The sequence below is a fragment of the Anastrepha ludens genome, chromosome 2 (genome assembly GCF_028408465.1).
Source record: "Anastrepha ludens isolate Willacy chromosome 2, idAnaLude1.1, whole genome shotgun sequence".
NCBI classification, from domain to species: domain Eukaryota; kingdom Metazoa; phylum Arthropoda; class Insecta; order Diptera; family Tephritidae; genus Anastrepha; species Anastrepha ludens.
In genome coordinates, this window is record NC_071498.1 from 22,559,301 (window position 1) to 22,586,684 (window position 27,384).

General features: G+C 36.4%; 2 protein-coding genes across 2 annotated transcripts in view; one reads left to right on the plus strand and one right to left on the minus strand.

Moving 5' to 3' along the window:
* LOC128864986 (inositol 1,4,5-trisphosphate receptor) overlaps positions 1 to 27,384 on the minus strand; it is a 52,900-nt gene that overhangs the window by 20,117 nt on the left and 5,399 nt on the right. The gene's annotated exons all lie outside the window — the stretch shown is intronic.
* Positions 16,177 to 27,384, plus strand: part of LOC128864996 (glutamate [NMDA] receptor subunit 1) — a 58,255-nt gene continuing 47,047 nt past the window's right edge. The window contains exon 1 of the mRNA XM_054104834.1: positions 16,177 to 16,233. The gene's annotated coding sequence lies outside the window, so the exon portion shown is untranslated. The remainder of the gene's footprint in view (positions 16,234 to 27,384) is intronic.

Below are 27,384 nucleotides of genomic sequence, written 5' to 3' on the forward strand. Positions count from 1 at the left end.
AGTGTTGTTTAAAGCGGAAAACGGCAATTCAAAAATGCAAATGCCAAAACATATAGCCCTATGTGCCTCCTAAATGTATGCCTTAATATTGATAACGAAGTAAGTTGTTAAGGTTTAAGGATAAGAGTCATGTAGATTAAGATTAACACAAAGATGAAGGTAATTCACCTTTATGCAATAATTGCAGAAAAGTAAAGGCAAAGATAAACATAAAAATTAAGGTAAGTAAAAATATAGCCAAAGATGTAGGCAAATTTAGATATTTAATATGAGGGCAAAGGTGAAGGTGATAAGGAAAGGAATGAAGATAAAAATAGGGATAAAAATTTATGGTAAACATAAATTTAGAGATAAAGGTAAGGTCGGAGACAAAAATAATGCAAAACAGGTCAAGTTAAAAGAGATGTTGCAAACAAAACTTTTTGAAGAAAATTTAAAAATGCCCCCCAGAGCTAAAAGTCATAAAACTGACTATTAAGGGAACAGATACCTGTAAAATCTCGAAAAAAAATTTATTTTTTTTTCATAAAATGTTAATATAATCCTTTAAGAATATGTCAAAAAAAATTTTAGAACGTAAATTTAAGTATTTCTTGTATTATAGATCGTCAACCGTGACGACTCTATTCTTTGCATTAGAGCGCTGGGAGAGGTATAGTTATGTAATCAAACTTTAGACGCATTTTTCTCGAAAAGTTATTGACCGATCTCTCTGAAATTTTCCACAACTTTTTTTATGATATTACTTCCTATGTGAATTTACGATTTCTAAAATCTTTCCCAAAAAATAATTTTTTCGAAGCAAAAATAGTAGGAAATTTCGCCTCAAAATTCATGTTTTTTTAAGCATTTTGTTCCGCGATTTTTTTTTCATTTATTTTTTATTCATATAGAAACTATGACATTAATAAACAAAAATTTTTTTTGGTTTTTTGTATTCAGGTCACTGACGCCGATGCTACAATGCCCGCTGATTAAGAAGCCCCGCTGCGACCTTCCTGGAAGAATTGACTGTACATCCGCCATTTTAAATGATTAAAATAAAAAAAAAAATTATATTATTTTAACGTATAAATAAACTGTATGCCAATTTTGAAAAAAATATATTGACTTCTTCATTTTAAATATGGAAGTGCAATATATTATAGAGAAAGAAAGAGGCCAGTAAAGCACCATATGCATGTAAAAGAATGCTGTGAGTTACATGGGGTCTATCTGCTTCAATAATGTATTGGTGCTACTCAGTTGTAGTAAAGCCAATATTACTCTATGGTGCTCTAGTGTGCCGGACTGCATTGAGAAAAACCGACACACAAAACACCTTTGGAAAGTATTCAACATATTCAACGTCTCTGGTGCACGTCATGGGCAATTAAAATTAATCCTACGGCAGCACTTGAAAGAATACTCAACCTACCACCGATTGACATTGCGGCAGAAGGTCTAGCAGCTAGATCTGCCGCAAGACTTAACGCAATGGGTGAATTTACCTGTAAATATTCGGGCATAGCTCTATAGGAATGAGTTATCGGACCAATACGGAATATATGACTCCGAAATACAATTGGGTGAAGAAATTCCTCACAGCAATAGAAGAAGAAGGTTGAAAAAGAGAGATAAGACCTAGCCCCAATACGCTTAATATATTTACCGACGGCTCGAAAGTGTTGAACGAAGTAGATGCAGGGATTTATTGCGCAGAGCTGGACATCAGGCGGCCAATTAAGCTCCCTGACCATTTCAAGCAGAAGTCTTTGCGGTAAGAAAGGCTGCAGAAATGGCACTAGCAAGGACATCGATCAACTCCAGCATAAATATGTATATACGTTGACAGCCAAGCGGCAATAAACTCATATCAAATTTCACATAAAACGTTCTTGCAAATCCCGTATCACAACACCGCCAAATACTTAGGTATGCCACTAGATACCAAGCTTAGATGGAATGCTCACGTTAAAAAGAAAAGAGAAGAGTTAGATATCAGATTTAGAAACATGTACTGGCTCATGGGCAACCAATCAGCCTTATCCCTATACAATTAAATTCTTTTATATAAGCACGTGCTTAAACCAATTTGGACCAATGGGATCCAGCTATGGGGCTGCTCAAGCTCAACCAACATAACATCCATACAAAGATTCCAAAATAAGGTACTACGATGCGCTGTTAATACTCGTACACCGTGTTACGTCCGCAACACCGATATCGAACGCGACCTTGGCAGCGAATCAGTTGCCACTTCGATCAACATCAACGCTAAGTCTCATATGGAAAGACCACGCCACCATGCAAATAGCGAGGCCTCAGCCCTAATTGACCCCGGTAAATGGAAAGAAAGGCTGAAACGAAAAAAACCGCACCAACCCACGCCGTAGCCCATTTCCCAGCAAGTCTGATACAGAGTATTTTTAAATTTAGTTGTATTGTACAAAATTAAATCCCAATTGTTCGTTAGTTTATAATTTATTAACTAGTTACAATGTAAATAGTAACTAAAAACAAAAAAAAAACGTTCTTAGGACCAGGGAAGCCATAGAGAGACTAGCCGGTTACACATCTATTGGGTACCCGGACATAAGGGCATTGCGAGAAACGAAATTGCAGATGAGATTGCCAAAAGCGCTGTTTACATATAATTCGAACAAAAAAAAAAACGATATACTGAAACCTTTAAATACGGTATACAATGACATCGCTGCGAACATATAGACAGGAGGTGGAATAATCTAGCCACTTGTAAAACCGCGAAAATCATTTCTACTAGCCCTGTCTAGAAAGGAAACCAGAACTATCGTAGGTGTACTGACAGAACTGGAAGAGAGGGAAACTCTTGAACACCTTCGATGTTCTTGCCCTGCATTAGCTAGAACCCGAATGAAATGTTTAGGAGCTCTACAATATGAAAGGTTAGAGGGGTTAGAGCTTCAGAGCTTACTTAGATTCGCAAAAGGCGCAGGCTTATTACAAGAAGCCTACTACAAGGAAACGTAAGGGTCAAGCACTATCTGGTTCCACTAAGGACTAATAGGTCTATGTGATGGCTTCCAGCCAGCCTGGTCAACCTAACGTAACCTAACATAATAAATGCCATTGAAAAGCATACATGTAAAGTATATATCATTCGTGAATTGTTCCTCGTCTCTAGCAAGCGCGCGCGTGTTTTTGTCGATCTGAATATAATATAATTATCGCCAATAAATAAAAAATCGCGGAAACTTTCGTCCTTGGCCTGATTGACGTCTTATCTTGTATCTATCTAGTACTATTAAAAGAAAAATTCGCAATATTTTTTCATAGCTTCTGGTTAACGTCAAGATTCAAAACTGTATTATGTTTATTGATTATGGCTATCTTTGTTTCCTTTTATGAATCATCTGATTGTTGCGACAACGTTCAAGGCGCCCATTTGCCCATACAAGTTTTGAAAGCCAAGCAAAGCAAATGCAGCAAGTAAAGCTTTTATTGAGCCAGCACCTTTAGTAGTCAGAGACCGCTTTCTATTGGTTTCCGCGATTATGTTCAAGTCAATCGCAGTGAAAAGTTGGTTTAGAGGAATGCTTATGTCCTCTACTACTCGCTGAAGGTCAAGCTCAGAGCCTTTCCTACAACAAAAACCGCATGAGGTAAAGTCAGACATAATTAAAAAAAATCTAAAAATTTCATAAACTCTTTCAACTTTTAAAACAGAATTTTTAGTTTCTCTGGGTATGCAGTTTTATAGCGCGTTAAATTTTAGTTGCTGAGGTTTCACGCCATTTCTTCCACACAATGTACACGTTCGATTGTTCTGATATGGAAGAAAATGCATAGCACTGTCAACAAACTACAACAACGTTATAAAATCCTAGTACGCTCATAGGCACGGATCTGAAAATAAGAAAAAATTTGCTCTAAAAATTCTTTTCGCGTGAGCCAGGTGAACATCAAAAAGGATTCAGCCATTTCAGAGATTAACTCGAACGACCGCATACAACTAGAAACACACGAAATTTAAACCCAATTGCTAACGCTTTAGATAGTGAGTTTAAGTTATGGGTTAAAAAATCTTTATTTACAAATCACAGAAAGGCATTTAAATATAATATTATTTACATATGTAGGTATGCGTAGATAGATATGTAGTATACATTCGAAACTTTCAGTCAGACAAAATGACATACCGCCTTTCCACTTTCTTTAACAGTTATACCAGCACGCACACATTCATATGTAAGTACGTTTGTCAATGTGAGGACATGCAAGGCAAACTTCTCTTATCGTAAGTGGATGTGGAAAAAATTTCATTTTGTGTCTGTCAATCAAATTAATGTTGAGAAAGGTAGGGGAAATAACATATTTTAGCTGTGTGTGCGCACATTATCGCAAATAGGAGAACTTCGATGAAAGCAAGCGGCAATCGGACGTGCAAAGAGGAAAATAAAAGCGGTTGACGAGCATTTTAAAAGAAAATTTAAGAAAAAGAAACAACAGCGCTGAAATACTTGGTATCTATACAAGTATAGTAAAGGATATTACAGTACAATCGGGATTGAATGAACTCCGACTTAACTGAACTCCTCGAACGAGCGAATTAGTAATTTATAGGGTACTGAGTGGAGTGAACAAACATAAAGAATTGAATAATGTATTCTCTTGATAATATACGAGGGGCATTTGTGGAGGGAGCTAAATGTGGAAAATAGAGGAGGTATGAAACATATTGGGACCCCATATCCATTAATTTTGCGACCACAACTGCTGAGGCGTGAGCTGGTGCGTTGCCGTAAACGGAAAAGGAAAATCACTCGAATTTCCCGATTCAAATGAATCTGAAACACAAAAAAATATACCGATCTGGCTGAAGCTTGGTGTGTGTTCTTCCAAAAAAAATGCCATTAACTAAACATAACCTCGATAAGCGCCAGTAGTGCCATCTCTCTGACTTTGCACGTACTTGTCAAACGACCTTCGTACTTAGGTTAGGTTGAGTTATGTTGAAGCGGTTGTCCTGTGGGACACACTAGGCCCATAGCCCATGGTGATGTCGCGTGGGGAGCTTTCCCTATTTCTTCTAAAACCAGTGCGTACTTTTCAAAAATTTCCAATTATTTAAAAAATTGTCTGCCTATAATAACAAAACTCAGTCTGGATAGAGCAGGGTAATGGCACAGAAGGTGCAAGATTATCTCTTCCTCTTCCTGATCAAGACAACTTCTACAGAAGTCATGTGCTCGCACACCCATCCTTTGGGCGTGCCTACCTATTAGACAATGTCCCGTTATGACTGAAATCAGTGTGCTATCGCTGTGCGTATTTTGGCTTAGCAAAGATTCTATGCGTTTAGCATTGAGAGTCGGCCACAGTTGATGGGCGATTTTGCAGGTGGCTTCATTACGCTATCTTTCGTTTGCTTTCCTTACGATTTCTTCAAGGATAAGTAAGTAGCTTACATGTTTGTAAGGGTATGCCTATGTCATTGTCTATGTACTCATTGGTCAACTCGGCACGAGTCTCGTTAGTTCATCGGCTCTGCAGTTACCCTTAATATCGGGATGGCCAGAAACCCATATTATCCTTAAGCGAAATGACTCAGCCATCTCATTAAGATATATATAATGCTTTCGTTGGTGTGGTTTACATCGCGCCATCGTACTTGCTTTTTGTAATTTTAGAGTGAAAGCTGTAAAAGAGTGCCTTAAACAAAAACAAGAGGCAAACCAATGTATGAGGATTTTTTGAAAAAAAAATAAATAAATTAAATTCTCAAAATTATATGATAAAAGATCTTTCGAAAGCAACGTCTGGGTGTTTATTTAAAATAAAAGATTAGATTCTTTCAGTTTTCACTATTTTCATTCAAAATACAACTCTTAACACTTATATCTGACAAATGGCATCATTTAAATTCCCACCACGAGCAATTCTACCGGTAAAATCCGCCAAACAGTCGATTCATGAATGCCTAATTGTTGAGAACGTCGAGATATCGAGGTTGAACGTTGTTCAGCAACTCTTTTCGCCACAGCAGCAATAATATCAAAAGAACGTCCAGATTTTGATCCGGCAGTTCTTTTTCTGCCTTCGACAAAACCAATTTCTTGATATTTTTTCACCAACCTTTGAACTGTCGACTCATTCGGACGATTATTTCCACCAAAAAAATTACGAATTTTAAAATTGGGTTTTTCTTAAAGATTGCCCATTTTCATAATAAGTTTTTACATGTCTACTTGACAAATGCTGAAAACGACATAATAACAGAGGTACCGTCTAGGATTTTTTCCCTACTAACATCGAAGCGTCACTGTTGAAATACCCTTTATTTTAAATGTGTACTATTTCATGAATGTATTAACTTAAATTGGCTTTAAGTGCCTGATTTGTGTTCTATAAACAATCTTAGTTGAGTGAATAGGCCTTGCACGATTTAGTTCACTTTACCCTGATTCTACGGTATTTAGAAAAAAGGAAATAAATAGCAAAATAAAATGATTTTTAACACCCAATTCCGAATAAAAAGGGCAACGTCTGTATGTATGTGCTAACTGTGTTTTACTCGTTCTTTTCTCTGGTAAACATAAAATATTAGCAAAACATTAAAAATGTATTTTTAGGTCAGCATGTAAAAAATGCTTGGGCTCTTGCAAGTGGGGTAGGAAATTCATGCTGCAGTGAAAGTGACAAAAGCGCAGGGAGAGAAGAGTGGCAGAGTATCTGGCTCGCCAAGTAGGCAGGAAGCAAATAAAAAGAGCAAAAAAGGAAGTACATACTTGTACAGGGTGTGTACAACTGCAGCATGCGAAGGATGGCAATGAAAGAGGGATGAGTAGTGGCACGCGCCGAAAATGTACTTATATACTTATAAATACATAATATAAGGGTGCTGGTAGGAGATTGAGTGACCGGCAGCGTGCTTGGTAGAAAGTGAGTTTCTGCGCTGGGTAGGTTTACTCTGAAACCGACCTAGGCAACCACTACATCAACGGAAACGATTCGCTATTCTGTAATGACATTATAACAATAACAAAAACAACATTAATGATAGCAACGAGTAACTAAAGTCGAAGCAGCATCCGAATAAAACCAGCTGAAGCAAATCAGCGGTATTTCTCGTATAAGAAAATGCTGGATGTACATACAAACAGTCTTCAATCGAAGTGAAGATACAGCAAGTAAGCTTTTGAAATTCATGTATTTTTTTTTTCAATATTAACAAATATATAGTGGAGCTTATTTACAGCATTTTCAGTATTTATAGTAAGAGATACAAACTGAATTTAAAAATAAAGCAGAAATTCGATTTATCAAAAAAAAAAATAAAATTAAAAAAAAACAAATAAATAAAAATAAAAAAAGGAATAAATAAAAATTAAAAAAAAACTAAAAAAAAAAACAAAAAAGTGTTGTGTTGTTTTATTGCTAAAGTAAAGGCTGAGTTAATTAAAAAATTTTCATTGGAAAATCTCGCACTTGAAGTAAGTTTAAATTACAGGTGCCATAACCAGAGCCAAAAAAATCTGCTGATCGAACCCACCTACCGGCAACACTGTAATCGATTAGAGGTGACATGGCATAATGTCGTAGTCCAAGGATGATAGGTTTACCAGGTTTGAGCAATCACTATGTCGAAAAAGAAAACTGTGAGGTGAACTTCGGCTGACGACTCCCCCGTGACAAGGATCTATACAATCATTTCACATGTATTTACACACTCCTCTAATCAGTCGTTGTTCAGACGGCAACGAAGTGTCATTGGTAAATTTTTTTTCGTATATCACCAACACAAACTTAATTTTTTCGTAAATAAACCGCTTCGTGACCCCAGTTACGCCAGTCCCTCAGCTAATTCTGCCAAATTCGCTGAGAGCCGTATAACGGTATATTATTAGCTACACCTTCTCAATTATTTTCACCATGGTCGTAGTCAAAACCGTAACCGTACCGACTAATTAGATTTTGGTTTTTCGCCGTAACCTTAAACAGCTGATTGTTGATTTGCCGTATTGTGCTATTTAATGTCATTATATTAATGAATAAATTACTAAAGTCCTCGTCACTGCTCTTCTAATAAATGACAAAAATTTCGTTACGGTTAAAAACACGGTTAAAGCTCAAAGTAGAGGTGCCGTAGTATTTACTGCATCCATTAATAATACGTCGAAAATAATTGTTTCACGGTGGAAATAGCTTTATTTAATTATCAATAAGACACATTAAAATAAAAATGATGAACAAGTTGTATACTTTGGACGGGAAACATGAGTATATCGACTCCATGAAAATATTTTTTCTGGTCAAAAAGTAGTTACGTTTTACTCTGATGATCATTGATCATTCTCAGTGTAGATTTACAGCTTTTCTGATAACACGGAGAACCAATTTGGGTGCGTTTGAATACAATTCTCAGCTCAATTTGCGTAACTACATTCTCAACTAGTCTGTAAGTTTCCGTAGATTTAATAAAATGAAATGAAATGAAACTTTATTAACTTGCTGGCTGGTTTTAGCACAGACATCATGGCACTGCAGTATTAAAACGACACTTACTAGGTTGTTCAATAAGTTTTACGGCTCGATAACAGAGGTCGTAGCTACTAGCCTAAATTTGTTTTGCTATGTTGAAGTTTCATTTCAATCTACCAATTCATTCTTTATGTACAAGCCATTTGTACCGACGTGTCACAGAATTTTCCACAATTAAAAAAAATCAAGTTTCGTACAGTGATGGAATTTTTATTTTTGGAAGGTTTAAAGCAAAGAAAATTTATAAACGATTGTTGAAAGTGTTAAGGACTTTTCGACCACAATTAATACAGTAGATGGGTTGCTGAATTTAAACCTGTTCGAACAAGCCTTGAAGACGATTCACGTCAAGGACGTCGAAAAATAGCAACAACACCAGGAATCAAAGAAAAAACACAGGATATCGTATTGGAAAATCGTCAAGCGACTGAAAGAGATTTGGTAGAAGCTCTAGGAATCTCATTGAGCAGTGAAAGGAATAGTTTGACTGAAGTATTGGCTTTCATTCGAATGCTACTTTCTCAACATTTCGAGCGTTTACGAGAGGATAAAGTGGATAAAAAGGAAAAAGTGCATCGATTCATTATGATGGATGAAAGTTGGATCGATCACCTTGATTCCAAATCAAAACAAGAGACTTAAGAGTGGTTTGAACCTGGCTCTTCGACTCCGAAACGAGTTCGTGTCCAGAAATCGGACAAGAAGTTGCTAGCATCAGTTTTTTGGTATGCGGAAGGAGTTTTGTTTGTGGATTACTTGCAAACTGCAAACTGGCAAAACAATAAATTCTGAATATTATTGTAACCTTTTAGACCAGCTGAAGGAAAAAATGCGTGAAGAAAGACCCAGTTTGCAAAAGAAAAAAAAAATTGTTTCATCAGGGCAATGCACCGTGTCACAAGAGCATTTTGACAATGCCTAAATTCCATGAATTAAAGTTCGAATTGTTGGAGCATCCACTGTATTCACCAGATTTGGCCCCTAGATCCTTTCATATGCTTCCAGACCTAAAAAAATGCATGCATGGAAAGCGTTTTTCATCAAATGATGAGGTCATAACAGCTGTTGATACGTATTTAGCAGGCCTTGTTGTTCTTTTTGTTGTAGCAGCATTAACATTCCCCATACATATACGGGGAATGCTACTGAAGTGACAGTCCCTGGCCGGATATAAATCCGGGTCGTTCCGGTTACGTAGAAGCGACTGTCGTGGGCCTTCCAGATTCTCACTTCAGGTATGGAAGTCATAAACTGGAATCACGTTGCAACAAGTGCATTGATGTTCAGGAAACTATACTGAATAATAAAGTGTTAAATTCAATTATTTTTGTTTCTTATCGAATCGCAAAACTTATAGAACAACCTAGTAGAGTCTATTGGGACATTTCCTTTCTTCGCCACCACCTCCATATTTCTTTTTTACCTAACCTAAGCATTTCGGTAGACAGTGGAATTCAATGTTAATTTTTTGATTAGCGATTGTTTGACTTTTTTCGAAAACTGTACGTATGCATGTATATGAGTACATATGTATACATATATTTGAAACATATTCTAGTAAACACTTAGCTATGTGCTTGCATTCACTTGGGAAATCAAATATTTGCATTAAAAAGTAATACAATTAATTTAATGTAAATTCAATTAAATTTGATTAACCATCAATTGGCATTGCATGGTTTATAACTCTATTATACATTGTACACGTATGTGTGTATGTATGCAAACATTAAACAATCACTTATATGCGAAGATGAATACATCATTTCACTGGGCCATGGCCACTTTTCTCACATACCATATTTCACCTTTGAACGTGAACGTGAAATTTGTGGGTAATATTTTATATAGAAAATTGATTGCTTATGATTGATTTACAGCACTCGGCGATTGGAAATGCCATTATTAAAATTTTCGTTGATGTATGTATTTAGATCACAGAAACACAATAATTACGAATTTAAGTTTTTTATAAACAATTTTTCATTCGAATACCCTTTTACAGCACTGCACGAGACGGTTTAGTGGGGTGACTCCCCAAAAAGCTGAAAAGCATATTGCTGCTTATTGATATATAATTTCTAAATTTTTGTTTATCAAATATTTCAAAATTTATTTTTTATTTAATTTTTCCAATTCAAAGCACATATCTGCGAACAGTCAGCATCTAAACTTATTTGCGAAAGAAATTACCAGATGTATTAATTGATGCTCTTACTCCGTACGTTTTACCGACACGAATTTTCCTTGCGATTTTCAAGCGTTGAAATAAACAAATACTCGACCACAAAACTACGTTGGAAGTAGCCAAAAGTTGACGCACTCATCAAAAGCAAGCAAACGATGCGAAAAATAATTTTTAATTGTGTTGTTTAAAAGAAAAAAATCGTTTGGCTTCGTCTAAATGCAAAACATTGAACTGACCCACTCACGCGCGCAGCCACTTTAGGCATGTGTTCGTGTGTGTGTGTGTGAGTTGCTCGCTAACCGGCAACGCGCGTCCGCTTCCGACTCAAAATGAAATGAAAATGAGACGCCTTAGCAATGTGAACAATACAAGCAAAATCCAGAGCAGCTGGAAAAGCTGTGAAAAAAGCATTCAGCGAGCAGTTCGTGAGTATTGCGCTCAAAAAGCACAAGGCAAAGGAGTACTACTAATAACGCTGTGACTTCCTGATTGCCCTTTCAGCGAACTTACGTGATTACGCTTGCATCTCCTAAAGGTAAGTAAATGGAATAGGAATAATTGGGTAAGAATCACTGCTCAGTCGCCGACAGCTGCATTTGAGCGCGAGAGTGAAAGCTTCTGTAAAGAACTTTAGCTTCCTTCGTTCATTACTCTTACTCTCGTTTTCACTTTTATACAAATAATGCCTCTGGTTTGCCTACTGTTTTTGGTTACATTTTTGGAGCTCCAAAAATTCGACCTCCACACACTCGTTTAGCTAAAGATTTGTGGCCAATTTTGTTGTGATTTCCTAGTGTGTTTGTTCACTAAATTTCTGCTTTTGTTCTCATGGAATTTTAATGATTTCTGTGTATTTGCGAGAATGACCTAAAGCGTTGCTGTTGCTTGTATTTGCAGTGTATTGTATTTGTATTTATGTTTGTAGTCTCTATTTGGCATAATCACAGTATCGGCAAATTCCTTGCACTTTCACACGTACTTGTGGTTTAACATGCGAATAGTTTTTTATTGTTTTTTTTCATTTTAGATTTTTGTTTTTTCCACTTTAGAGTATTATTTTTTTGTTTCACTTCAGATTATTTTTCTTATTTTTATTTTTGAAAATTGTGTGCATATTAAAAACCGCGAAGAAATTTTGAAAAGCGTTGCTGAAATGTGGGATTGCTGTAGAGACGACTCGACAATGACGTTTTGCCACATTGTGACGATGTGAACTGGTCGCCACGGTCACGTGTTGAATTTATATCTTTGGAGCTGTTTGAAAGGAAAGGTGTAAAAGTGCAATAAAATTATCCAGAAACAAATTCTGATTAAATTGGCCCGGCGTTATAGCAAAATGTAATAAAGAATTTCTGAAAAGCTCAGTGAAAAAGCGACTGTTTTCAGATCCTGTTTTCGATAAAGGGTGCACTATTGGCTTGAATATTTTTTTCTTAGCATTTCAACAATGTTTGGAAATATTGAGAAGTTAATTCCAACTTAAGTCCTAACTAAATTGCTGTGTTTGTGGAAATAGTAAAAATTTTAAAAAGAAAAGTCGATCGAGATTGTGCATAAACCCAACCTTGCATATGTGTATGTATGTATAAATTTGTGAAGAAAAGTCGAAAAATTGATATATTATATATTAATTAATATAATTTACAATTTCGTTCAATCAGTTAATTTTTTGTTACTGCTATCCTTTCAGTGCGCTCGAATTCAAGGACATCGCTGATTTTACTAAAAAAAAATCATTTCAAATAAGAAGCACTTTCACCTCTGTGACTATGTGATAAAGTGAAGTTTCCATATTAAGGGCTCGAAAAGCTCATCAGCAGATGTAGAGAAGCTAATTTATTCTGAACGTGAATTTGAATTAGGGCCAGCTCTGGTGATCGCACTGCGTGCTACAGCGAAGCACTTAAGTCTACATACAGGAGCATATTTTCTTATTTCCCAGAAAGTATACAATAATTAAAAAAAAAAAAACTGTTGATATTGTTTTATTGATAACTCTCGTTCATATTTGAGCAGAAGGTATTTTTTTGGAATTCATATTTATTTATAAATTTATAAAAATTAAATTATTTCACTTGCTTTATAGCAAAAAGTGTTATGACAAAAGGCAAATTGCTTTTATGAGGAGCTTTTTCATGGTAGAAATGCACTCGGGGGTTTGCCATTGGCTGCCGAGGGGCAATTAGGTCATATTCTTCATAATAAGGCAAACATCATTGAAAAATATTGAATAGTCATTTTTAAAGCATTGAAAGAAACCAGCCTATGACCGAACTTTTACAACAGCCATGCCTTTAGAGTTTATGAAAATAAGAACATTACAACTTTTCATGTAATTATTGAATTGTTTGAAATTTCAAAATAGGTGGTATCAATGGGGCCCAAAGGATGTAGAGAGTAAATAATTATAACTATTATTTTTATTAAACTGAATTTTTTTTGAATTTTTCGAGTTAATCAATAACCGCAAATTAACTAACAGAGAGCAAATAGTGCAATTAATGATTTGGGTTTGCGTCGTGTTACTGCAAAGTTGGTCCCAAAGGGCCTGAATTTCATGCAAAAAAGGCAACGCGTTGATATCGCCTAAAACATGATTTCAAAGGCTGAGTCCGACCAAACATTCATTAAATGCACTGTTACGAATACGATCCAACAGCCATCGAATTTATCTGAGCCATATCAGAGCCCTGCGATTTTTTTTTGTTCGATCGAGTTAAAAAACCACAACGGGGAACGCGTTTTAACAGCCGAAGGGAAGTAATGGTAGAATCGAAGACGACTCTAATAGCTATACCGGAAATAGAGTTCCAGAAATGCTTCGAGAGCTGTACGATACGCTGGCATAAGTGCGTTATTGGCATAAACAACGAATTTCTTATTGATGGAGAGTACTTTGAAGTCGATAATTTCAGAGGAAAACCACAAACTTGTATTTAAAATTTTCTGAATATTTTCCGCGAACTTTTTGATGAAGGTGGTATCGCTAAGATATCTACATTTTTATTTAAGTTTTCATGTCCGCGAACGAATGGATCGATAGAAAGGACTTAAGAGGGAATATTTTCAGCATGGAAGGCCTCAATAAGCGAAATATTCATACTAAAATCTCGTTATACAAATAACAAACATCCCTAAGGCGGAATATTCAATCAAAAGTCAAGTATCATAACTGTATATAAACATTTTTAAGTTGAAATTGTGATTTAGAAATAATATGTAAATTTAAAAAAATTAAAAAATGGAAGTATTTTCCACCCCCTAAAAGTCTCTCTTCCCCAAAAACTTTTCCCCTAAAGGTACGATTCACTGTACGATTCTCTATCGCAATAGATAAATAGCGCAAGACGGGGCTGCGGCTTTCGTGGGTATTCATCAAATGTGTCACCTAGGACTTATCCTCGATTGTAGTATTGTATTGTTAATGAAAAGGCAAGAATTTTAACCGAAACTCAGTTCATGGAACATTAAAATGATAGAAAAAGTTGTTTCTAATGCACATTATCCTCTTCAGACAATCAGAAACCTCCGTGTGTATCCTAAAAAAATTATCTCCCATTCGGAGGCAGTGTAAAAGTGCAGGTCACCCCATTTGTGGAATACATCAAGACGCACGCCACAAATAGGAGAAGCTCGGCCTATGATATATATATATCATATTTGTTGGCGTGAGGTCCCAAGTTGAATCTTGGCCTACCTCAATAACTTCGACCAAGAACCTCGATCCTTTGCAAACATCCTCCAGTTTTTCAGTCCAAAAATCTTGGCGTCGTCATTAACTGTATCAATTCAGGGTTTCCTTTAGCTTACCATTGTAGATTTTGGTTTTTGCAATTTCGTTTCGGTCCATCTTCCGAACATGCCCAGCTCACTTTACACGCTGAAGCTTGATGAAGTCGGTGTTTGGGAAGTCGTTTAGCTCAACTAGGCATTCAACGTTGTAGCGTATCCGATAGTTGACGTGATCTACCCACACCAGTCCAAGAATGTGGCGTCGATTTTTTCGCTCAAATGAGCGCATCTCCCAGGTTTCAGAAGCATAAGCTAACACAAGCTCTGATTATTGTTTATTATTATAGAGTTTCAACTTAATTTGCCTACAGAGAAGCGAAAAATCTAGAGTTTTGTACCCTATAATTTGAAAGTACCGGGAATGTTTAAATAACCAAAACAGTGTAAAATTTCAGGCAAATTTATTTTATCTCCTTCAAAATATGACCCGTCTGAAGCAACACACATGTGCCAACGCTTAACCGAGCCCTCCATGCACCCCTGGAAGGCCGACGAAGGGAAGGCCTACAGCTCCTTCGTCGCATTCTCTTTGATCTCTTCTAACGACTGAAATCTCCTTCCACGAAGTGGTAACTTCAACTTGGGAAACAAAAAGAAGTCGTGCGGGGCCATATCAGGTGAATACGGTGCTTGCACCATGGTATTTACTTGGTGTTTGATCAAATAATCCAGCACAATTTGGACTCGGTGCAATGGCGCATTATTATCATGCAGAATCTAAGAATTGTTTGCCCACATTTCCGGCCGACTGCGACGTACATCATCTCTCAAACGCTTCAAAACGGATAAACATGTGGTAGTCTTACAGTCCTACCAACATAAGAAAAAAATATGGACCGGTTCCCACGTGCGCGGTTCGTTTAAGTTAAACATTCCCGGTATTTTCTGAGCATAGGGTATAGCGAAAAGAAGACTACGTTTCCCGCCTGGAGCCTCGAACTCTCTTCTTGGTTGGTTGTTATACTTACATATGTAGGGTAGATTTTTTATATTTTATATTCCTCGCAGAACGGCGTAGGTATATGCGTATGAATTTATGTATATATACAATTTTTTTTATGAGTGAACATAGACGAGTAGTAATTTTGGAAAATGAACACCTACAAGTTTTACAAAACCAAAACGAACTTGCAAGTATGGGCATCACTGATTTATACACATACATACATACATATATACTTGCATATGTAACTACACATATCTATCACATAGTACATACATACTTGCATACATATATTCTCATATGTATCTCAATGTTAATGTGACCAAAAAGCTCCGCTGCTACCGGTAAAATATAAACAAAAAGCAAAATAAACATAAACAGCCGCTGTGTCTTATTCGTCGATACGAACACTTATCAGCAGCCAGAGCAGCACATTTCGGTAAACCAACCACTCGAACACGACTGAACAGCTGATCAATGGGCGAGTGATAAGTGATAAGGCCGTGATGAACAGCTGATGAAGCAAAACAAGAAATGCGGATGAAAGCGAAAGTGTAAACCAAAATACCAAAAATGTGACGAATACAGAGAAGAAGCCAAATGGAGAAATTAAAAATTTAATTTAGCAGTAAACAAGAGCTTTACGACAGTCAAAAGCTCTTGTAAGATAACACTTTTGAGCTTTTTCAGGATGTTAAGGATTAAAACGAGTCGCTTGATTGTTTGAATGCTGGACTTTATTTCAGTGGCATAGCGAAGTTGGTGGCGTACGCGTGAACGGGTGCATAAGTGTTCGATAGTTAGAGAGGTGCTTCTTAAATTCTCTATCTATACCCTGTCTATTTTGTCTCTGTTGGTTGGTGGGCGTGTATGTACATATATGCGATGAAGTAATGATGAAAAAAGAGAAAAATCTGTGTGAGCAAATTGCTGAGTGTAACAATTTTGAAGAAAAAATATTAATAAATTTTCATGAAATGTAGTACGAAGCACTGGTGCGATATTTGTTACAAAAGGATTTAGCAATAATACATACATATCCACATATGTGTGTATATACACACACACCTATGTGCTAGTGAAAAATTATGTCAATCGTTGACTCTAAAATGGGATAAACCACAGTAAAAGTGTTTGTATGTATAAGAGCAATGGAAATGTATGAAACATTTCTACTTAGGATGTAATTTTTTACTCAGTTCTCAAAAATCCACAATCAGCTGAAAAATATAGATAGAATAATATGCGAATCTCAGTGTCCTGCCTGCATAAAAATTGAATTGATGTGAAAAAATTATCTAACATAAAGAAACACGCCCAAAAAAGTTTGCTATACAGAGCAACAGCGATTTTCAATTACCAGCTACCCACACAGCATACATACATACACATGTACATATGTACGTATAACAATACACACGCACTACACAATACAACTATTAGGATGCTGGGAAAAGTTTTTGACGCTTAGTCAAAAATAGTAAGCACATAATAACATATAAGTCCGCATACTTTCACACATAAGTACGCACGTAGGAGAACGTTGTACGATGGACTGCGCAGCTATAGGACCAGCACAGATCAAAAATATGTTTGGAGTTATTGAAAACTGTATAAGTAGTAATATAAGGTGGCACAAAGTTAATCACCTTGTCGGAATATTTATATTTTTTGCAAATCACATTTGACACTTGCAATTGGGTAGCTGCAGTGTAGCAACAGCCAAGCGCATAAAGGTCAAAGTGAAAATTTCCATCACTCAATATATACACTTAATACGAGAGTAGTTTGAAAAGTCTGTGCAAAGTCTAAAAGAGGGCACTACCGGCGAATATACATAGAGGTTATGTTTAGTTAGTAGTAAAGGGTTTTCCAATAACAGGTGTTACAGGTGAATGGATTGCACTATCAAGAGATGATTAACGATCTGTTATGGCCGGAATTGTGACTTTTTTCTTTGGGGCTAAGTGAAAGAGAAGGTCTACGCCAACAGCCCAGGGTCGATTCAAGACCTCAAAGATGGAATTCGTGAGGCTATCGAAGACATAGGGCAACCACTTTGCAATTCGGTTATGGAACATTTCATGAAAGGGATATTGTCCTGTAAGCGTGGTCGTGGTGGTAATTTGCCTGATCTTATTTTCCACTATTAACGGCATACCTTCCTCTTTGTAATGAAATAAACATCCGATCATTTATATAAAAAAACAATATTTTTCTTTGAATATCAAAATAACATTTCTTATTAAAAAACCCTATGTAGAACGCACATCAAATTTCAGCCAAATCGGTCTATTTCTTTGTGTTTGGCATTCGCTTGAACCGAGGAAGTTGTGTGATTTCCCTTTTCTATCACGACAACGCACCAGCTCACGAAATTGGTCGTGGTCGCAAAATTATTGGAAATTGGTTTCCAACTCGTCCCACATTCCTCCTATTCTCCATACTTGGCCCCCTCGGAAGAAATCGCTGGCGGGCAAATATTTTATACAAACGAGTAGATGTTTGCAAAAACGAAAGACTATTTTTTAGACTTGGACAAATCCTATTTTTCAAACAACAATCAATAAACTAGAACACTGTTGGATGAAGTATGTATGTAGGTATAATTGGCGCGTACACCCTTTTTAGGTGTTTGGCCGAGCTGCTCCTGTGGTGTGCGTCTTGATGTTGTTCCACAAATGGAGGGACCTACAGTTTTAAGCCGATTCCGAACGGCGGCTATTTTTTATGAGGAGCTTTTTCATGGCAGAAATACACTCGGAGGTTCGCCATTGCCTGCCGAGGGGCGACCGCTATTAGAAAAATGTTTTTCTTAATTTTGGTGTTTCACCGAGATTCGAACCTACGTTCTCTCTGTGAATTCCGAATGGTAATCACGCACCAACCCGTTCGGCTACGGCGGCCGCCGTAAGCCTAAAAGGAGACTTTGTCGAAAAATAAAAAATGGTTTATCCCAAACAATTAAGTAGGTTTTATTTTTGAACGGCCGTTTCAAACGGCAAAGTACGAATTATAGATGGTTTCATGTGAGAAATTAATTTAAAGACAGAAATAGTCTCGGAGTCGTGTCAATGACTCCTAAGTAACGTCGATTTCTACAGTAAGTCTCGAATCCCGACTCAATGAGTGGTAGTTATGCATAGGCCCACTCAGGTACGACAATCGTTTGGACTATACTGTAGATAATAAATCTCTGAGAAATGTGATTTGTTACACCGTGCAACAAAAACCAATATTTTTTTTGGGAAACAACTTTTTTTATGAAACTATAGGTTTTATATATTGTATAGTAATACTTGTAATAGTAATACTGTATACTCAGTTTTTAATTTTCTCATCACTTATTTGTTTTTTGTTTTTTTTTTTGTAAAGGGTTTTAAAGTTTGAAACCAATAAATTTTCAATAAATAATTTTAAACGCGTATACTCAGGATATTAACATGCATGTCGAAAAAAATTCAGAAGGTGTGGCCAATATCACACCGTTAACTGGCTCAAATTTGAGAGAATCAGCTGATTGGCTTACGCAATGGGAACATGACAGCAGTATGTTTACGAAGAAACTGGAATTGTGTTGGTGTGTTGTGTTGGTTGTTGGTCAACGCAGTCCTCACTCATGTCATTTTGTTGCCATCTGGGCAACGACTGATTGGACGAGTGTGTGAAATGGTTGTGCAGAACTCGGCTGCCGAATCTCCGAAGTGCCGTGACAGCCGAAGTTATTTGCTCAATTTCGTATTTCACAATATCTGAAGACCCGTCTTGGCAATTTATCATCTCTGCTTAATATAGGTATCAAACGAAGCTATTGGGTTGTTCGCAAAGTATAATAATTTCTTTTTTTTGTGGTGAAAATGAAAGACGATCTTCGTATAATGAATAAATATTTAATTAAATTATATATTGGCCATTCTGATCCAACACCTCATGCAATTTTTGGTCTTTGTTGGCAAAAAACTGATCCAGGTGATTTTTGACGTGTTCAGTTGAGGTAAAGGTTTTACCGTCCAAAAAATTTTGCAGTAACCGGAACAAATAATAATCCGAAGGGGCCAGGTCTTAAGAATATGGTGGGTGTGACAGTACATCCCATCCAAGCTGTAAAAGCTTTTGGCGAGTTACCAAACTTGTATGAGGTCTCACATTATCTTGGTGGAACTCTACACCTTTTCTGTTGATTAATTCTGGCCTTTTTTGTGGAAGTGCATCATTCAGTTTGTCCAGCTGATGACAGTAGACTTCCGAATTAATTGTTGTGTTATCCGGTAAAAGCTCCTTTAAAATTCCACCAAACAGACAGCATCACCTTTTTTTGATGGATATCGGCTTTTGAAATGCTTTGAGCCGGTTCATAACAAAATCTATGCTAAAACTTCTAAAAACGCAAAAAATCTTGTGCAAGGGTTCAGAGTGGCCACCGTCCAGTCACCGTACGGGTTTGGTGGGGAGTGTCTTGTAAAGGCGTTACATCTCTTCATTTATGTGAAGAAGGGGTTAAGACTGAGGCAAAAGTGTACCAGGAGGGTGTCTTCGAAGCCGTGGTAAAGCAGTTGAGCGGTACTCTCTTCAATGGAGAGCGTTGGATCTTCAGCAAGATGCCGCTCCAGTTCATAAGGCGAAAACCACCCAGCAGTGGTTTAAAAACAATATTCCTGCGTTCATAGCCGTAGAAGTTTGACCAACTGGAAGTCCAGACCTGAATCCATTGGACTATAGTTTGTGGTCAGAATTTAAGAACGTGGCCTGTCGAAGACCTCTCAAAAAATGTTTGGTTCAAGCAGCGACTTTAATATCTATGGATACCGTGCGTGCTGCAGTAGTTGAGATAATGGAAACCGTTGATGAAAAGAAAATTTAATGCAGACTCGATATTTATTTACTATAGCATTGCTGTACTGGATTTTCCTAGGGAAATTATTGACGGCATCGTTCAAAGTGTTACGATATAATTAGAAGCTCTTCATCAATCTTAAATATAAGCTTGTACATTTCTGAAATACGAATTGACCAGCCGCCTGCTGCTTTAATTTTGTTTAAAGGGGTCAACATTCAAACCGATAGCCAAACGTTTTATCAAGCTGATAGGGGCATCAGGTCACAATAACTGGAAAATAACAGCCTGCAGTTTCTGTTGGACAGATTGGCACCATGCCAACTAAGCAGCGCTAGACGGTATCCGGACGAAGCCGAACTGCCAGATTTGGTCAGAAGAATACGCAGCTATCAATATTCACAGGACACTGTTAGATATGCATCTCTACCATGAAATTTGATAGTTGTTGTTTGGAGAATGATTTCATGCTCAACATATTCTCTCAAGTCACATTTCCCATATCAATATCTCTTTTAAATTTTAGAGATGTGTGACCCTGAGTATGACCCTTTTGTAACAGTCACTTAAGCCTAATCTTATCGAAGATTGTACTTATTGAACCTCCATCACTGTGGAGGAAAAACATCTTCTTTGTGAAAATGAGTGCTGATATACATTCGGAGTGCATAGCAGATGAAATAAAAGTCATCTTTAACCGTATGGAGCACCTCAAGCCATATAAAAATATGAAATATTCATCTCGATATCCAATTTTAATTGCGAAATTGATTCAGCTAAATATAGACACATACAGAACCTCACCGATCATTAACAAAATACAAATTGATTCACACAAATTGCACAAAGATATGCGCAAAATAGTTTCACAAAGCACAACAAAAAATTGCTCCAACAACCAGTAGTGCGGCAACAAAAACAAAATAATTCATGCAAATCTGCGGGTGTGTGGCGCTCGCTGCATCTGCTCCATCACTAGCAAAGCTGACGACATGAATATTTGCTTTAATTAGAATAAATTGCAACAGCGCACGCTAAGAATACTTAAATGCACAACAACAATAATGTGAAATTTCGTGAGCAGCGATAAGAAAGCAAGCCGCCAAATGATTTTAGCGCCAGCAACAGCGGGCAAAGTAGGATTGGTTCGCCCACTAAAAAAACAAAAACAAAAATGTGTGTAAAATGTGAGCTAGCGGCTTGTTGCCGATATTTGAATTTATTAGTTAACAATGCGAATGGACCGCGCTACTGGCAATGTACGCGATGTGATACAGCTGCTAGCATTTTTTTAACGGATAGGTGCGCATACATATGTAAGGCTTCATGCATGTTTGTGTGTGTGTGAATTTGTATTGTACTTGCATGTATATGAATTGCAAGAATAAAACATGCATGCGACCGTAAAGCTGGAAAGATTACATTTTCGATGCATCTGAGTGCATATGTGTGAGTGCCCGCGCTATCTGATGCACGTTGCAAGCACGCAAGCAGCCATGCAAAGCCATTTAAAGCAGTATACTTGCGCTTACATGCATACATATAGTACATACATATTTATATATGATACATTCCATATATATGTATATATGCATGTAAATGTGTAGATAAATATTTAATAATGCACGCGAATATATTAAGAAAATTTTTAGCTTCAAAACTTCGCGTGTATTTTAATAAAGAAAAATCGGTTGATGTTAGTCAATGTTATTCGTCATTTAATTAAAATCGATTTTACTTGCTTTGCCTCCGTCGACGGCGTCAAGCGAAATCAGAAAAATGCGAAATGATTAATTTGAATGATTAAGTTTGCTTGTCTATTGATAAGAAATCACAAGCATTTTATTATGTACAAGTATGCGCTTGTTTTTTTTTTTTTAATTTTTTCAAAGTATAAATTCCGGCCGCAAAGAAGTTCCAAAACTACAAAATTTGCAAGAGAAACTGAATTAAAACAATAGTTGAGAGATGACATACAACTGGACTTGTCCCCAGTGGATTTATGTTTCAAAATTAACTGTGATCTGTCTGCTATCTCTGTTTGAGCTGGTGAAAATTCTTTATGTTTAAATGCGTCTAAATATTTTTACTTACTTATATGCCTTACAAAATCAAACGAGACTCAATATGGCTGGATAATTCGCCTCGTCAGAGCCCTTTATGGGAACTCCGAACTGGCTGTGCTTCACAACGGTAGCATCAGCGACTCATTGACCAGCAACACAGTCATATGGCAAAGTTGTCCGTTGTCATCCCTTCTCTTCGCCATCGCCCGTGCATCGTATGAAATTTCTCTTGAGGACCTGGATTTCGCTGATGACATCTGCCTCCTCTCTCACAAACTCACTGACATGCCAGCAAAGGCAGACAAGCTTGTCACGCTGGCGCGCACTCTTGGATTGCAGATCAAATATCTTCAACACGAAGGCTATGAGAGCCAATCACAATAAAGCAAGAAATATTACGTGTTGACGGGTGCGCGGTGGATTTTGTCGAAAGCTTCTGCTGCCTCGGCTGCACTCTCACGGCAAAGGGGGAAGCAGATGAAGATGTTAACTACAGGCTAAACAAAGCAAGGGCGGCGTTCGGGCGGATGCATACAGTATGGGCGAGTTTGCAAATCTCCTAGGCGCTTCAAACTGCGAATATTCAGCTCATGTGTAAAGTCTGTATTGTTGTACGGAAGTGAAAAATGGTTGGTGTTAGAGCCATCACACAGAGGCTACAATCTTTCGGCAACAAATTCCTCCACATCATCTTAAAATATTCTGGCCGAACACCATCAGCAACGACGCGCTGTAGAGACCAACGCTTGAGGAACCTATTCTAAGGCAAATCAAACGCAGAAAGTGACGATTGATAGGCCACACGCTTAGATCGCATTACGAGAATTTCACCAGACTGGAGCTCTCTAGGGCAGAGATCTCGCTCGGCCAAAGAATACTTAGATAAGGTCGATGGTCCGCGAGCTAGCAGATGCCGACATCACATGAGACGGCGCAAAAATAACAGCACAGCACCGTGTAGGATGGAGGCTATTTGCTCTCGAACAAGAAAAAGTGAACAACGTGGCGAAAAAATTGTGTAGTATTTGTTGACAATATTCCTAACCTGTGGAATCTTCCTAATCTCTGGATAAAGTAAAAAATTTAGGACTCATTTTGAGCTCTAAACTTACATGTAATGACCGTATAAAAACAGCAAACTGCGAAAACTGAGAATCTCAGCTACATTTACAGCAGCTGAAACCAGGCGTCAATTAGCAATCCAGCTAATTATACCACTTATCACCTGCGCTGAGGTAGTATACAGTAAAATGGATTCAGTAGCTTTAAATAAAGTTAATATAGCATTTAACAATGCTTAGGCTACGTATATGGGATCGGTAGACATGGTTATATTTCTGTTTGGCGAGCTAGAATACTTGGCTGTAGCCTTGAAAATTATTTGTCTGCCAAGAATTGTTTTTTTTGGGGTACAAACTCCTAATTATTTTTTTATTTACGTGAAAGGTTAATATATATTTTTTTCGCTGTCGATGGACCTGGTTCACCTGGCAGGCTCAAACATTTTCGACGGTTAGGGTTATCCTAATAGATCCATTTTTCCTAGCCTGTGACGATACGATGCAGAAAATCTTTTCTTTTCTGCCGTTCAAGAAGCATCTTACACTCCACCAAATGATTACCGTAAATATTAATCAATATACGACACGTTTCAGCTGCACATTCCTTTAAAGGGTAATAATGAAGCATGAGTTCCCGCAAATGCTGTTTTTTCGGGACGAACGTAGACATTTTGACGTCAGATAAAAAAGGATCTTTACTCTTCAAACTACTGTGATCGAGACATCACATACCCTATGATCTGAAAGTACCGTAATTTATCTCCTTCAAAATATGACCCGTCTAAAGCAGCACACATGTGCCAACGTTTAATCGAGTCCTCCATGCACCCCTGGTAGGCCGACGAAGGGATGGCCTTCAGCATATTTCCGGCCGATTGCGACATACAGCATCTCTCAAACGCTTCAAAACGGATAAATAGTGAAAGATGTGTTTCTTACAGTCCTACCAACATAAAGACCGGTTCCCAAGTGCGCGGTTCGTTTAAGTTAAACATTCCCGCTACTTTCTGATCATAGGGTATACACCTTCAAATCACCAGTATATTACTAGAGCGAACACAAAAATAGTATCAGTAGCCACACATCTTTTACGAGGGCAGAAACTTATTCCCACACCCAATATTATATTATAATACTAGCGTACCCTCGCCCGCTTCGCTAGACGATAAATTCAATGATTTGCTGAAAGAGAATAAAATTAATACGAAACAAAGCAAATTCTTTGATACAATTTCATTCGAACTTTATTGTAACACTTTTTGGTAGACAACGTTTTTGGTTTTTTCATCTTTCGCGTGAATAATGACGATGGTTTGCCAACTCGTGAGCAAGCTACATACAATTGTCCATGAGAAAAAATTGGGTATTCTAAATTAATACCGCACATTTGTAGAGACTGTCCTTGCGCCTTATTAATTCTCATAGCGAAGGCAAGGCGAATAGGGAACTGCAAACGTTTGAAATCGAATGGTAAATCCGCCGGAATCAGCGGAATTCAGGGTATCAAAATGTCTTCTCCTTTGTACTTCCCTTTCAAAATTGTTGCTTCGATAACGTTACCCATTAGCTTCTTCACAGCGAGTCTGGTACCGGGGCACATTACTATTGCGCAGCATAATAATCGGTGCTCCAATTTTTAATCGTAAATTATGAGGTGGTAAGCCTGGCAAATCGAGTGAGTTTAAGAATTCAGTTGGATAATTTACGACCTCATCTTGATCAGTAATAGTGTCCATTGACTTATACGCAACTATGTCACCAGGTATTTGATCTAAAATAGCTGAATTTATATCATTGACGTCCTTATTTTTCCCAGCTAAAATTGCTCTTTCGCTGAGTCAATCATGGTTTTTGTAATGTTGAACTATGTTTGGAAATACACTCTGTATCAATGCCTCTTTAGACTGTGCAAAAGTGCAGAAATTGTTAGGCAATGTTATCATTCCTGTTGTTTTTGAAAAAAGGTTTATTTTTTTTGGTTAAAAAGTGTTTTTTGAAGTTTTGAAAAACACTTCGCTCTAACAAATTTCTTCTCAGTTAATTGCTGAAAATTAGATATTTTGAAAAAACTATTTTTTTTTAATTTAACGTTTTTGAGAAAATTTTGTTCTTGAAAAAATTTCATACTTTTGTAAAAGTTTAAATTGATTTGTTAAAAAAGATTTTTTTCCGCTTTGAAAAACACCCCCTCGAAAAAATGTATTCTCTATTAATAGTGGAATATGAAATGCTTTGAAAACACCTTTTTTTTTAATTTTGTTTGGTTTTCAGAAAATTTTGTTTTGAAAAAAGTTTTATTTTATTGTATTTTATTTGTTTAAAATTTTTGAATTTTTTTTTTGTAATTTTAGAAAAACACCTCTTCGAAGAAATTTCTTTTATCTTTTTGAGGAAAATTTGGTTTTGAAAAAATTTCATGTTTTCGAAATTTTTTTATTTTACTTTATTTCTTCAAAATTTTTGAAAACAATTTTTTTTATAATTTTCGAAAAACACCCCTTTGAAAAAATGTTTTCTATGTGTCATAGTGGTATTCCATTAACTTTTAGGATTATAGTCAAATACTTACAAATATCTACGCTTTCACAAATAGCAACAATAAACAAATTTCCTCAAAACCAAAAAATTTACTTTTTTTCTAAAAAAATTCTAAACAAACAACGTAATAAATTTAGAATTTTGTGTTCACGAAAAAACAGTATTGTTTTTATTGTATTAACTGAAAACCAGAATGTTGCAAAAAATCAAAACAAAACTAAATTATTTTTTTGTGTTCATTTGGTCCATATGTTCCATAAAAAGTTGATATGGTAAATAATATGCAGGGTCTGATACACGCAAATTTCCATTGACCATTATAGTGACAAAATTATCGATCACCAATTCCAACAGGATTTCAAAATCAGAGTTGGAATGAGTTGTTGTGTGGTGTACTTCTGAAAAAATGAGAAATAAACAAAATAAATCTAAAAATTCGAATTCTAACTTTATCTTGTGTATGTTCTTATTACCTTTGAATTTTTCCAATGAAGCACCATTCATTTTAAATTTTCCAAGATTTTTTTTTATCATTTCGCGTTTCTTTCCTTTTTCATTCGATTCCAACATTTGTTCATAGCCGAAAACATCGTTTGCAAACGCATTCATTTCCATATAGAATTGGTCAAAGAAAGCATTGCTCAATTGAATTGAAACATTATTTTCATAAATACTTAGCACCTTAACTAATGCACCTTGGTACCTAACGCAGATATTCATCGCGACCTTGACATCGATACTATTGATGAAACAATACAAAGCGCTAGCAGAAGACACATAAATAGACTATTAACGCATACAAATCCTATGATGAGAAGACTACCAAATAAAGAAAAATCTACCCAAAGTCGGCTTAACCGTGAAACACCAACAGATCTTGCAAAATCCTTGTAATCAATTGTCAACTAATCGTATATGTCATTGTTTGTTAACCACTTGTTTTTAAATAATATGTATATATTTCTTCTAAATGAGCTTTGGGGCATTGGCCCTTCAATATCACTCTCATTCCATCTTTTTGTAAATCAAATTACTTATTGTCTAACGACAGGTGTAATATTTTATGGAAGAAATAAAAAAAAAAAAAATTTTCATTCGAATCATTTGAAATTTCTGTATACAATAACGAAAAATTCAAAAAAAGTTGTACACATAAAATGAATGTCGATTCGAAACTTACTTTAATCTAAGAATCGAGCAAGTTTTGTTTTGTACAATATTTTGATTTTTTCTTTTTTTTATATGAAGAAAATATTTAAAAGAAATTTTTTTTTGCTAAAAACCTTCCCCTAGTGGATCCCTATAATATGAAAAAAGAACGAATAAAATTGGCCTCGTATCGGCCCAAAAAAATGCGTACAAACGAACATCATTTCATTTTTATATATATAGATAGATTATAAGATATAAATGCATTTCACTTTCCTCCTGTATTCATTCCCATTTTTTCTTTCACTACC